Source organism: Anabas testudineus, unplaced genomic scaffold (genome assembly GCF_900324465.2).
Source record: "Anabas testudineus unplaced genomic scaffold, fAnaTes1.2 Contig231arrow_ctg1, whole genome shotgun sequence".
Classification (NCBI taxonomy): Eukaryota; Metazoa; Chordata; class Actinopteri; order Anabantiformes; family Anabantidae; genus Anabas; species Anabas testudineus.
Window position 1 is genome coordinate 1 of NW_022872804.1, and position 14611 is coordinate 14611.

The window sequence follows — 14611 nt, forward strand, 5'->3', positions numbered from 1 at the left end:
TCCTGAGCTCCTTCTGCACCCTCTTTAGCTCCTCCTTGTCCCCAGATCTGAAAGCTCTCTTCTTCTCCTTTAGGAGAGCTTTGATATCCAGGGTAATCCACGGCTTGTTGTTTGCAAAACACCGTACCAACTTGGAGGGGACAGTGTTTTCAAAGCAAAAGTTTATGTAGTCCGTTATGCAGTCAGTGAGGCCACTGATGTCCTCCCCATGTGGGTCACAAAGCTCCATCCACACAGTGGTGTCGAAACAGTCCCTGAGAGCCTCCTCGCTCTCAGCAGTCCACCTCTTCACTGTACGGGGCACCACTGGCTGCCTGTGTACTACAGGTTTATACACAGGCTGGAGATGTACACTGTTGTGGTCAGCTCTCCCCAGGGGAGGGAGGGAGGATGCACAGTATGCCTCCTTGGCGTTGACATAAAACAAATCCAATATTTTATTGTCTCTGGTGGGACAGGTGACATACTGTGTGTATGTAGGCAGAACAGATGTGGGAGGCGCATGATTAAAGTCCCCAGAGATAAGGAAAAGGGCCTGTGGGTGCTGTGTCTGCAGCCTGCTGGTGACCGAGAGCAGAGTGTCAGAGGCTGTGTCAGCGTTAGAGGGAGGGACGTACACAGCAATTACAATAACATGTGTAAACTCCCGTGGTAGATAGCATGGCCTCATGCTAACCGCTAACAGTTCAATGTCTCTGTCACACAGTTGTTCTTTAATTGTGCAGTGTCCCGGTTTACACCACCTCACATTCACAAACACAGCCAGTCCTCCTCCTTTCCTCTTACCGCTGTCCTTCGTTCTGTCTGCCCGCAACAAATGAAAGTTGTCCAGTAAAACAGTAGAGTCCGGGATGAGCGGTGTCAGCCAGGTCTCCGTGAACAGAAGGACGCTGCTCTCTCTGTATTCCCTCTGATGCCGTGTGAGCGCCGCCAGCTCGTCCGTCTTGTTAGGAAGAGACCTAACGTTTCCCATGATGACGGAGGGGAGAACAGGTCTAAAGCGTCTCTGCTTTTCCCGAAGTTTGGTCCCGGCGCGGCGTCCTCGGCGAGTCTTCCGTAGTAGCTCTGCGGGGATCTGGTGTCTGTCCCTGGGGAACTGTACAGCGCTGCGCAGCGCAAGCAGCTGTTCCTCACTGTAAACAATGCGCGCACAAGTTCCAACGCACATCGTTTAGTTTACAGGTTTCTGTTGTGCTAAACCTTAAAAAATATATATATGTATGTACAGACTATATACACATGCCAGCAGTTGAGTAAACCTAAAAAGTTTTTAAAAGAAAAAGTAGAAAAAGTAGGAAAAAAGTAGGAAAAGAAGAAGAAACAAGAAGAGCTGTCGTAACCAGCAGCCAGCTCGACCAGCGCCGGAAGTAATTATTTCATGACTCAATCCTATTCTTAATCAAATATGTACATAACCAGTGCTCAATAAATCATCACCTTGTTGTCTGGAAACAACAACCTGTCCCCTGGTGTTCCAGAGGAGGATGGACGGTACAGTGAACTTCTACAGACCAGTTTGGGTTCGGTGACCCTGCTGGAGAGTACTGGCTCGGTGAGACCTGAAACCAGACTGACTTGTTACTACATGAAATTCACTGTGTTTAAAAATAAATTCTGTTGTGAAAAACCACAAACAGGACGTTAAAATATATGTGTTCTATATTCTTGGAGTCAAAAACAAATAACTGCACTTTCTACATCTTTGTGTGTGTTCAAGTCTGGACAACATCCGCTACCTGACAAATCAGAGAAAGTCCGAGCTGCTGGTCGACATGCAGGACTTTGATGGCAAACAAGCGTTTGCCCGTTACTCCTCGTTCTCCATCAGTGGAGAGTGTGATGGATACAAACTGAATGTGTCTGGATTCACTGATGGAGGAGCAGGTGGTTATCAGCAGACGTTTAAGTCCTGGCTGAAGAAAAGAACATATTCTGTCTGTTGTTACTCTACACACACAATGCATGGAAGATTCATTATTAGCATGTACAAACTGAAATCTATCTGATAGAAACCACCCTAGTGCTGTTCGTTTGATCCCAATGACATGTTCCAGTCTGTGTAATGTGTTCGTAAAGATAGATTGATCTGATCTAATATAGAAGTCTAAGGGGGTGTAAGAGACATGTTGATGGTTTAGAGGACTTAATTACTGAAATTAATTCAGAATGATCTACAGCAGGGGTCACTAACAAGGCGGACCGCGGTCCGGATCCGGACCCAGAAGCTGTCCCATACGGACCCGGAGCTACAGACTGTGGAGAAAATTTTGAAATTCGTGCTGATCCTCATCCAAAAAAAGAATGATGAGAGAAAAGTCAGTTTGTCTTTGTTGTTTTATTCGTCACCCGGGGAGAGCTGTACACATAAGTGTGGTACATGACAACTCTGAATCTCTATGTCCACATGCTTCTTTTTCTATGTGTGCTTGAAGGCGTAAACAGACTTTCTACAAATCGGATTTACTAACTTTACGCTCTCTCCACCGGTGTACCGCAGGGCTCAGTCTTGGTCCTCTTCTTTTTTCAATCTATACTTCTTCTCTAGGCTCTATCATCCATTCTCATGGCTTTTCTTATCACTGCTATGCAGATGACACACAGCTCTTCCTGTCTTTTCCGCCGGATGACTCAACTGTCTCATCTCGCATCTCTGCCTGTCTCTCTGACATCTCTGCCTGGATGAGAAAAAGACACCTTCAACTTAACATTCCCAAGACTGAAGGCCTATTCTTCCCTGCCAGAACTTAACACAACATCAGCATTAACATTGGCTCAGCGGTGATTGTCCCTGCTAAGTCAGCCAGAAACCTGGGGGTCATCATTGATGATTAACAGACCTTCACGGAACACATCGCCACAGTCTCTAGGTCGTGTAGATATGCCCTCCACAACATCAGAAAGATCAGACCCTACCTGATACACGAACCAACTCATTGTACAGACGTTGATCTTATCTCGTCTTGACTACTGCAATGCACTACTGATGGGGTTACCGGCAGCCACCCCTCCAGATGATCCAAAATGCAGCAGCACACCTTATTTTCAACCAAAAACGTCTCATGTCACACCGCTCTTCAGATCTTTGCATTGGCTTCCTGTGGCTGCAAGGATCAAGTTCAAAGCTCTGTCTCTTGCCTACTGAGTGGTCAACTCCACAGTTCAATCATTCAGGTCTACATCCTCTCCTGTCCACTGCGCTCAACCAGTAAACGACGTCTGGTGGTACCAGCACCACACAGTCGACACCAAGGAAAACTCTTCAGCTCAGTGATCCTGAGATGGTGGAATGAGCTGCCTAACTTTGCACGCTCAGCCACCTCACTTGCAATCTTTAAAAAAAATGCTGAAAACAGAACTCTTCCACATCTTCCTTTGCACTTAAAAAAAAAAAATCTGCTTTTTGTAGTACTCACATCTCTTGAAACAGAAACACTTTTTTGATAGCACTTTGCTTTGATGTTGTTTCTTCTTGACTTAGATTTTGTTTGCTTGCCTTGTTCCTCACTTGTAAGTCGCTTTGGATAAAAGCGTCTGCTAAATGACTAAATGTAAATGTACGCTTACTCAGACCTCATCAAGAAAAGATCAACACATCATCTTAACAAGACAATGAGGTATTGTTCTTAAGTGATGCTGTCAACAATTATCTGGGTTCACTGAGCATCCTGAGTTTTCTGAACACTCAGTTGCATAGATAAACACGTTTTAGAGTTCAGCTGAGTCAGCACAAAACATTAAACAATCACAAAATTAAATTTTTTTTAAAAGACCAAACAGAACGTTTAAATTCCAAATCTAGCGGGACACTTTAAATTTAATCAGTGCAGCTATTGCGATCTTTACGGTAGTTTTTTAGTGGAGGCGAGAACGCATTGGCCAATTGAATGCAAGTTAAGCGTTCCCACGTGACTTCACTTAGCTAATCGATTCTTAGCGACTCAAAAGTAGATGAGGGAAAGTTTGAGGTTGGAAAGGAATTAATAAAGAAAGACGGTAAAAACAGAGAAAAAGAGGAGAGACACAGACGACAGAGAGGAGAAAGTTGATAAAGTGACGGTTAGACTGAAAAAGCAAGAGATAAATATAAATTACACATATTACCCACTGAACTAAACTAGTGTCTGATATGTTCACAAACTGTCTTGTCAAACGGCATCATGAGACCAAACACCAAGGTTCTGAACACACATACCCACTCAAATCTGAAGTGCAATCTTAGAAAGTCGCTCGTCTCAGAGCCCAGTATGAGCAGTCCACCAGGATCTGGAGCCACACGCTCAGTTGGATGTACACACAATACATTTGTCCAAAGGTTTTTGAATTGTACTGAATTCATGTGATTTGACAGTCAGGTACTGATTACATGCAGGCTACTTGATAATGTATGGCAGGTAATATCGTTAGACATGTGAGTCTTCTGGACCCTTGTTTCCAAAAAGATCATAATTCCCACTATACAAACATAGGAATGAGCATGTGTTTGCCTAAAAACATTAAAATGTCCTCTTTGTTAATCAGCAGAGATAAACAGATGCTGCAACCAACCCCCATTGCGCTGAAGCGACGCGCACTAATTTCCCCTTCATATGTTTTTCAATTCCCTCTAAAGTCCACGTACCTTTACTGCCGCAGGCGTCCTGCAGAGATATGGCTGGGTTCACTTGTCGGGTTTCTCCAATTCTTTCTTTCCTCTCTCTTGTCTCAGCTCTGTGGCTTCAGGTCCTGTTTTCACTGTGCACAGTCCAACTGCACTGAGGCTTTGATCTGGGCGTGATGTCACTTAGGACGAGAGTTCCGACGGAACCTTCTGTGAGCTTTCGTCACTACGACGACGGTCATTTGAACCATAATGTGACTGAACCTAACAGGTGTAGTTTTTTCTGTATTTCCTGGTTCTTATTTCCTGTAGTTCTTTTTTTAATTCAAGCTAATTCCACTCCAACCGCCAACATGGACTGTTTGACTTGACTTGAATCAAAGTGCTGCACAACAGAGCTCAGTCAACAAACTTTGGAAGGAAACATTTGCAGCATCAGACACTTGTACAGTGTTTTTGGCTGAAACATGTGGATCAATGGATCAATTGTTTGTGGCACCAATGTTTCCCCTTGAAGCTCTCCCATCTCCTTATTCCTGCTATTCATATAATGTCTGTGTCTGTGTGTCTGTGTCTGTGTGTCTGTGTGAACTGGGCTTAGTACAAATGTTGGAAGGTGACAGGAAAGGAAGTGGTCGAGTCGAGGTTCCCTCTTACTAATGAGCCAATCACCCATAATGCGCCTTGCTGCACATTGCTTGGTCCACGTGTTTTCAGCGTTTAAATAAAGTTATTGAAATTGAAGTTGTGGCTTCAATTTGAAAACAATGAATTCTTCCTTTTCGTCGTGTCCTCTGTAAATGAACAAATTAAACCATCACTGCAACAGTCAAGCTCGGCAGTCACATGTCGAGTTACTGTGTAAAATATTTAAATCACTGACCCCGAGAAATAAAATGAAATAAAATAAACCAGTGCTTTAACCACAGTATTATAATATTTAATTTAACACACGAGTACTTGTACTGAGTGGAGTACTTGTACTTTCTGTTACACAGATATTTGCTTTGTAAGTCACTTTGAATAAAGGCGTCTGATAAATGACTGAATGTAAATGTAGGAAGTCTGTAGAATACAGTGAAATCTAAATATGACGTCTGAGAGGAGCAGTAAACATGTTGTTCTCCATCAGCTGTGCAGCCGTCTGGGTGTGGTGTTGACACGAACACGCTCAGTTTAACCCTTCACGCGCTCTAACGAAGGTCACACGCGAGTCATTAGAGAGGAATTTCTTTCAGCAGGTTTTTAATCCGAGCGTCAACCGTCTGACCTGGTTACACACTGACACAGTTTGAAACTGGGAAATGTTCAGTTTCAAGTTTGGAAACATTTACCTGTGTGCTGCGTTCACTGTCTTTGATTTTACTGTCTAAAGCTACATTTGGCTCCTGTTTCCTGTTTTATAACTTATGTTAGTGAAACCTGCTTTTTAATTTACATTTGTAGTTTTAAGTGTTTACCGGGGAGACGGGAGGTAACGCTCGTACCCCATGTTAAAACCTAACTGACGCCTGATTTTTGGAAACAGCCGTGGAGAACATGGTGTAAAGAGCAGATCTGAAGTCTTCACGTGAGTCATTTCATAAAGACAAACGAGGCTGTTCAAACTCGGTCCAGACAGAACAGACTGAACCAGGGCTTGTTCACTAGTGTCTCATTAATCCTTCCAGATCGTCCTGTTCAGTCTCGGCACAGTTGGACACAATGTTCTCGTTCACACCCTGAAAATATTCATTCTACCAGTGAACAGGACCCGTGGACAAAAAGTCACGGCCTCTAAACTCTTTCTATTCGTTTCTGTTTGGTTTGAGACTCGTTCCTCTGGGGCTCATTTAAATGTTTAATGTTTGATCTGGTAACATGTTGTAGATGATGGATGATAGATGATGGATGATAAATGATGGATGGATGATAAATGATGGATGATAAATGATGGATAGATGATAAATGATGGATGATAAATGATGGATAGATGATAAATGATGGATGATAAATGATGGATGACAGATGACAGATGATAAATGATAGATGATGGATGATAATCTCGGTTCATTCACATGTTAACAGTCGACTCTTCATTAAAAGAAGAGAAAACAGATCAAATAGTACGGATACTTCTCCTGAAGACACTTTTGTTCTTATGACACTGAATATTCCTGTTTCAGCTTTGAACCATAGACAGTTGAACTTTGACCTGTGACCTCAGTGTCCACTTTATTAGGTACACCTCTCTGGTCTAAGACAGTCCAGTCCAGCAGGTCTGTGCTGTTCTGCTGCACCTCATCATACTAACAGCTGTTTGTTGTCTGTTGCATTTGCATGAAGTGAAAAGCGTGTTTGTGTTTGTGACCTGGTCACAGCTCGTGTGCAGACTGTCACCATGAAGCAGCAGCCAACGATCACCCATCCCCACCTGCCGTCAGGAGGAGACATCCCAACACGCCTCTGTTTCACATCAGCCATTGGTGCAGCCGCAGACTGAATGGATTCTCCAAGCTGGTCTCTGGTCCTTGTCCGGCCCCTGGTACTTAGGTCAGCTGGTCCCAGAAAGGAAGTTAGTGTTACTGAATGACCGGTCTGTCCTCGCCTCCTGCTTCAATCCAAATCTCTGGAGGTAAAAATAGGACGGCTTGTCAGAACTCGGTTGAAGAAACAGCTGAGTCACTCTACGACTGGGCAGGTGGAGGTGAGAGAATGTTAGGGGGAAGTAAATGCAGGTGGAGGTTAGCAGCAGAGACGGGGGTGAGGAGGTGCAGAACGGTTTCAGAGGGAAAGTGTGAGGAGAGACGGAGAGAGTGAGAGAGAGAACAGAGTAAAAACTGTGTGGAGCAGTCGTCCATCTCCTCTGTCCTCAGACCTCAGTGGGACTGAAAGTTAAAAAGCTTCTTCAGTCAATAAGTCACCAGCTGACCTTCAATCATTAACCGACCTCCAGCTGTGAACTCTGGAGGTGGAAGTCCCTCCAAATTCACAGAGCCTGCATCTGACCCATTGAACCTCGTGTGTTTGTTGCTCCGGCGTCTGCTGAGTCTCGAACTGAGCGCGCCCTTCACAGCAACAACAACATGTGCACTTGTGACAGGGAGTGCTTCATTCACCACACCTCCCCTCCCCTGGCTCCACCACAGGGTGGAGAGTCCTGAGTCCGGTGTCAGGTGTCAGAAAAGAAGTGCACCCAGACAGACCGGTCTAACTGGACACTTTCTGTCCCAGTGCTCCGGTGTGTTGTGTTTGTTTATGTCCTGAGACGTGTTTACTGCCAGAGACAACAAGACTAGGATCCACACAGGACTGGGCCCCATTCTTTGAATCACTTAAGTGTAGTCAGAACCCAGACCAAGAGCTGATTCTGATCCAGATCTAAGTAAGTGTTGTGTGAAGTAAAACTGATGCAGCAGAACCTGACTTGTTGTTGCTCCGTCAGTCATCGGATCAACACCGTTCGTGTTACAGCACAAACATGGGAAAACTTCCGGTTCTCCTAGAACCAGATTATTTGTTCTAGTCCGAATCGGAAGCAGTGGCAGCTGTTTGTTAACTCAGTGGGTTCGAGACACTGGTGCTGTGCAGTCCATCATGGCAAAGAGGCTCCGTCTGTTGTCCTGTTGTCTCCACCTGCTGGACTGAACCTGATGTGTGCTGTAGGTACAATTACTTCAGAAAGTATTCACACTACTTCACTTTTTAATCATGTTTTACTGCTTTGTCACTGTGTGTTTTACAGGAAGAGTGAAGCTGGATCGTGTTGGGAACCCCTGATACCGGTTCTGCTGGTCACCTCATGATGATCATGTTCAGTTATCAAGTCCAGCTCCAGTCTTTCCTTCTGTCTGAACCTCTGTGGGCTGTAAAGACCTGGACAGCATGTCCTAACACACTGAAGCACATATTGCTGCAGAGCCAAAAAAAAAAAAAAAAAAAAAAAAAAACTGTCACACTAAATAAAAAAAATGTATTATACAATTTTGTGTTAACCAGTAAAAAAGTGAAGGACATTTGATTTGATGAGAACAGTAAAGATCCTACAGGAGGCTGCCTCATTGTCTGTAGGGATAAACCGGGTTTATGGAACTGCACCGAACGTCACATGTTCAAGCACAAGTTAACTCAGGATGCTCAGCACAGGTGAGTGCTCCACAAGTAAACTGGCTTCACACCTGTAACCTGCAGACACACCTGAGAGAGACAAACCTGGTCTGACAGCAGACGTCCCACCTAAGACGCTGCACGTAATTTCACCTGGTCTCACCTGAGTCAACCTGTGAAATCGTCACGCGCCTAGGATCCGACTCCATAGCCAGAGACCACACAGGACCAGAGAACTGAGATAAGAACTGTTTATTGACAATAATAATGCAGTGGATGAGAGTCGGGACTTGCGGCCGAACAGAGCTGTCGTCAGGTGAGTATGGTGTTTGAAGTCCTGATGAGCTGTGGCTGAGAAGCGGGGAGTAGTGAACCAGAGAGAAGACTGAAGAGTTGTAGATTCCAAAATGGCCAACAGTAGAGTGAGGCATGTGTTGACTGGGAGCAGAGGAGGAATGATATGCAGAACAGGCTAAATGGCAAAGCACAGTGGGTTAGTGAACAAAAACAGTGACAGATTCCAGTAAGACGAGGCGCAGAGTAAGAGACGAATCCAGGGTCACACACAAAAGAAGCAGTCCAAGCACTAAAGTCCATGAGGCAGATCCGAGGTCCAAACAACAATCCAGGTCAGTACTGAGAGGTAATATAGAAACAGAGTATCCGATAACGATAACGATGTCAGGGGACGGTCCAGGTCATACAAGGGACTCCAACTTAGAGACAGAACAGGGACACAGGCAGAGGGGAGCAGGAACAGGTCAGGCAGAAAACACTCACGCTGTCGAAAAGCAGAGCAGAGGCTGGTCAAAACAGAAGGCAGGTCCGGTTAGGGGGGAGTCAGGCAGAGACAGGTTTCAGGTAAGGCAGGGTTCGTTTCCAAAAAGCAATCTTAAGATAATGCTGGATAGTACTGTTCACAGATTGGACTACAACTATCTGGCAAAGAAGAAGCTGACTGACCTGCTAATAAAGGGACAGAGGAAGTCCAGGTGCAGACAATCGGTAATTAGCAGGTCACCTGACAGGGAGAAAACAAGGAAAGCAGGGACAGACAGGAGGCGGAGCTGGAATCATGACAGAATCAGTGACTGTTCTCTAACACTCAGACGCCTCGTAAATATCCATCATGCAGGGTCTCACATGAGCTCTGGAATTCAAGTTTCTGTTTCTCTTCAACATTTAATTACTGGTTTGTGATCAGCTACTTAGTGATTTTTTTACCTGATCGATCATCAACGTTAATCATTGATTGATGAATGCACGAAGCTCAGCCCCCGTGGAGCTATCTGCTCCTCCCCCAGCCCCCCGAACCCACAGAACCAAACAACAAGGGGTCACGGTGACCTTCGACCAAAACCGGATCTGTTCATCAGGTCCAGCTGTTCCCAAGACTTTGTGAATACATTTACATTTAGTCATTTAGCAGATGCTTTTATCCAAAGCGACTTACAAGTCAGTACAAGTTACAAGGGTAGGCAGGGCAGCGTGAGGAGTCACGTCACTATGAAGAGAGAACGCTGAGTGGAATGTTCCACTTAAAGTAAACAGTCGTGTTAGAGCAGGATGTACCTCGGTTTTTCACATGAGAGATGAACATGAACACTTCAAATTTGTGACTAGTATTATTTCTCCATCAGTTATTTCCTCTGTAACATTAAACTGACGCTGAGCTAAGTAACAGACATGAACTTTAAACCTCACAGGCAGGTGGTTGGAGTGGATGGAGGACTGACAAATCCGGGTCCAGAGTCCAGTGTCAGGCCAGAAAGGCACGATGCTTCGACTTAGAGAAAGTGATGAGGACGTGTGAGTTTATGGACCCAAGCAGAAAAAACACCACACAGATTTGGATGTTCTCCAGTAAGAGCAAACCTGCCATTCAGCACTGGTCGACGTCTCCTCGGTCGTCCACAGCGTGGCCTCCGGTTTTCTGCTCTGGTTCCACTAGCTCTGGATTCTCTGCTGTTTTAAGTCGTTTTGCCCTGATGATGTGTGTCAGGTTGGATTTTCTCTGTTAAGACTCCAGTGTGAGCCCCTCCCAACTTTTATTTGTGGCCTTACTACTTATTTGTTTGGACCTTGAAGCATTGATCTTTTTTTCTTATTAACAGATGGAACAACAATTAAATCCACCACCGTCATTTTCTGCAGTTTAAAGTTTCAGTTATATGAAATAACTTGTTTTAACAGAATCCATTTCAGATTTGGGAGTGAAAGATGAACTCTTAGATGAGATGACTGGATGTATCAGCCAACATCTTAGATTACATTTGGACCATACTAAGATGTGCTGATAGAGGAACATTTGTGTGATATGAATTACACACACATGCATGTTTCTGTTTTGTCCGTGTCTCTGTAGATTTAAGAAGCTGTGATCGAGAAGCAGGAGTTTGTCTGTTTCCTCTGAAGGGGAAGACAAGTCTATGTGAGTTCACACAGGAACAGCCAATGTTCTAAACTGCTCACAGATGTTTGGTTGGGAGCTGTGTTCAGAGAATATTATGATTACATAAATCAGATTTCAGTTTATTAGGAACCTCTGTATTGAACTAAAATTCATTAGCGGATCTGTGATATTATTTAGGACAAGAGATGTGATAATTAAACAGAATGACAGTATAACTGTGACAGGTGCAGACGTTGTTACTGTCACTCCCCAGTCTTACATCACGCTGTATTTTGTGGGAGTGATGAAGTCTGGGCACCAAATAGCTCTTTAAACAATCACATTTCCAGACTAAACTGCAGTTATATTCTGTTCTCACGTTGTGTTTTCACAGTTTTCAGACACACTCCACACACCAGCAGTTTGATCATCTGACAGTGAAGGTGAGTTTGAACTGAAATGTGTCTCTGTAAAGATGCTTTCTGCAGAGAACAACAATCTTTGTCATTACGTCTTTATTTCCTCAATGTTTGCCAGGATGGTTGAGGCGGTAGATCCACAGGACTGAGCTAGAGTCCAGTATAAAACAATTCTCCATTGATGTTATTGTTTCAGTGATGTGATATAAACGTAAAAGTAATTCTTGTCATGTGACAAGGCTAAAAAGTTTCAGTACCTTGTTGGTTTAGCTTCATGTTGCCACCAACTCGTCGTACTAAAAAATGAAGTGAAAGACACTGATAGTTATTTTTTATGACTTGGAAGGTGAAACAGTTCAGTAATGTAAAACACACACAAACACACACCTCATCACACCTGATTGTAGTACATTTGGATTCAGCCTTGTCTTATGTGTATTTACTTACTTAAAATGTGTGAGTGTAGGTACTGTGACATGGACTCATCAGGAGGAGGATGGACGGTGAGTATTTAAACTGAACATCAGTAAGAACACTTCCTGTTGAATCTGTCACAATAAATCATCATCTTGTTGTCTGGAAACAACAACCTGTCCACAGGTGTTCCAGAGGAGGATGGATGGTACAGTGAACTTCTACAGACCCTGGGATTACTACAAGTTTGGGTTCGGTGACCCTGCTGGAGAGTACTATCTCGGTGAGACCTGAAATGAAACTAACGTGTGATTATATCAAACTCAGTTCAGTTCAATTCAGTTTATTTTATATCACTTAACGTTAAGACCGTAAAGAATATGACAATACAAAATATAAACAATACAGTATATAATATATGCAACTCAACAATCCTACGTGAGCTGCACTTAGAGACAGTGAAGAGGAATAGAATCACTTTTCTGTTCCTTGCTTATGAAGCTGTTTGACTGCTTTACTCCCCTGCTCAATACTATTATTTTGGGCTAAGTCATGCTTCAGCCTTGGGGTGAGAGCTGCTGAATTAAAACTGAAGCAGGGCACAGACATAACGAGTATAGAGAGTAGACCATTGTCTGATGCTAATAGAAGATCATTAGTAACCTTTACCAGTGCTGTTTCTGTACTATGATGTACTCTAAATCCTGACTGGAAATCTTCATACAAGTTATTGCTGAGCAGGTGGTCATATAATTACTAAGAAACTACTTTTTCAAGAATTTTAGAGATAAAGGGCAGATTGGATATTGGTCTATAATTCACTAAAACCCCTGAGTTCAGAGTAGGTTTTTGAGTAGGGGTTTGACTACAGCAACCTTAAAAGCCTGTGGTACGTAACCTATTTGTAAAAATAGATCGATCTGATCTAATATGAACGTGCTAATCAAAGGTAAGACATCTTTGTAGGGATGGAGTCTAAAAGACAATGTTGACAGTGTAGATGTATTAATTATTAAAAATAATTAAGAGGATCTATGAGAAGGAAACAGTCTAGTTGAGATACTAGAAAAACAGTAAGAAAAACGTTTTGTATAGAACCAGTAACAGTACTGTGTCTGCTGTCAAATGTGTGTTCAGGTCTTGACAACATCCACTATTTGACAAAGCAGCGACATTACGGGTTGCGAGTCAACATGCAGGACTTCAATGGAAATAAAGCATTTTGCTCATTACTCCTCATTTTCTGTCAATGCTGAGTGTAATGGATACAAACTGCAAGTGTCTGAATTCATCAATGGAGGGGCTGGTGAGTTTGAAACATTCCATCAAGGTGAGACCAGCTGGAGATATGAGTATATTTTCTGACAATAGTAGAAAAATGATCATGGGGCGGTACAGCAGGTGGTAGAGCAGTCGTCTATGAACCCCAGGGTGAGTGGTTCAATTCCCAGTTTCTACTTGCTGAGGTGTCTTGGAAAAGACATGCAGCCAGAGATAACTGGCAGCTGTCCAACCACAATCCCCCCATGGGGTTGATCCCCAAATGATTTCATAATTATTACCTTCATTATCACCATGTTACTGTTACCAGTAGTAATGCAGTATATCTGCATAAGCATTAATCAGAGGTGAAAAAGCAAATTATATCTGTTATTTTCAGAAAAAGGTCAAAAACTCTGTGCATTTGTTCTTAAAGTCAACTTGTTCAACGCCGTATCTGTGATGCACTGTATGAAAAGTTAATGAAAAGTCAAAAAGCCTCACCCATTGGCCTTAGTAGTTGAGTTATAATTATGAACTTGTTTCTGTAGGAGATGCCCTGACTTATCACAATGGACAGAAGTTCTCCACCTTTGACAAAGACCAAGACCCTGATTCCAGAAACTGTGCCAGATTATACCTGGGGGCATTCTGGTACAACGAGTGTCACAATGCAAACCCCACTGAGGTTTATCACTGGGGGGCTGATGGTACTATCTTTGCTGTTGGAGTCTCTTGGTACCAGTGGAAGGGTCATGACTACTTCCTGAAGAGCATCAGCATGAAGATCCGTCCTGTGCAGTAAATGTCCAGGACAAACAGACAGCAGGAGATCTGATGTTGATTTTTTTCCTCTTTCTCTCTCATCTATTTTATAATCTCCCAGAATCTGTAGAAAGAATCAGTCTGATCAGATAACAATTCTGGTCCTCTGCCTCACCACCGCTTATTTCTTTTACATTTACATTTAGTCATTTATCAGACACTTTTATCCAAAGCGACTTACTAGTGAGAAACAAGGCAAGAAAACAAAATCTAAGTCAAGGAGAAACAACATTAAAGCAAAGTGCTATGATTTATGATTTATTATACTGCTCTGGATTTGTTCCTCTGGAGCCTCCACTAAGTTCTCATCTGTCAATCACAGCCAGTGTGGCCAATCTATACATGGAGGAAGTAGAGAGCAGAACTCTGAGCCCGTCTCCACTCGTCTCCGTCTCCGCTTGTCTACACTAGCTCCTCGTTTCATTGAAGAGCTAGTGGAGATCAACAACTGCTGATCTTTGGTGTCTGTGAAATGCTGGAAATGGAGTTATACTCTGAAAAGGGTAAAAGACAGTAGCAGGAAGTAACCATTATAACTTAGTTAAGTACAGGACTGTTTCTGTGTGTTTTGTTAATGTTCAGGTGATATTAGGGAAGAGAAAGCTGCAATAGCTGAGA

At 43.4% G+C, this 14611-nt stretch overlaps 1 pseudogene; it reads left to right on the forward strand.

The window, feature by feature from the left end:
• Nucleotides 1-10397: 10397 nt before the first annotated feature.
• On the forward strand, nucleotides 10398-14377 carry LOC113168098 (annotated as a pseudogene).
• The last annotated feature ends 234 nt before the right edge of the window (nucleotides 14378-14611 follow it).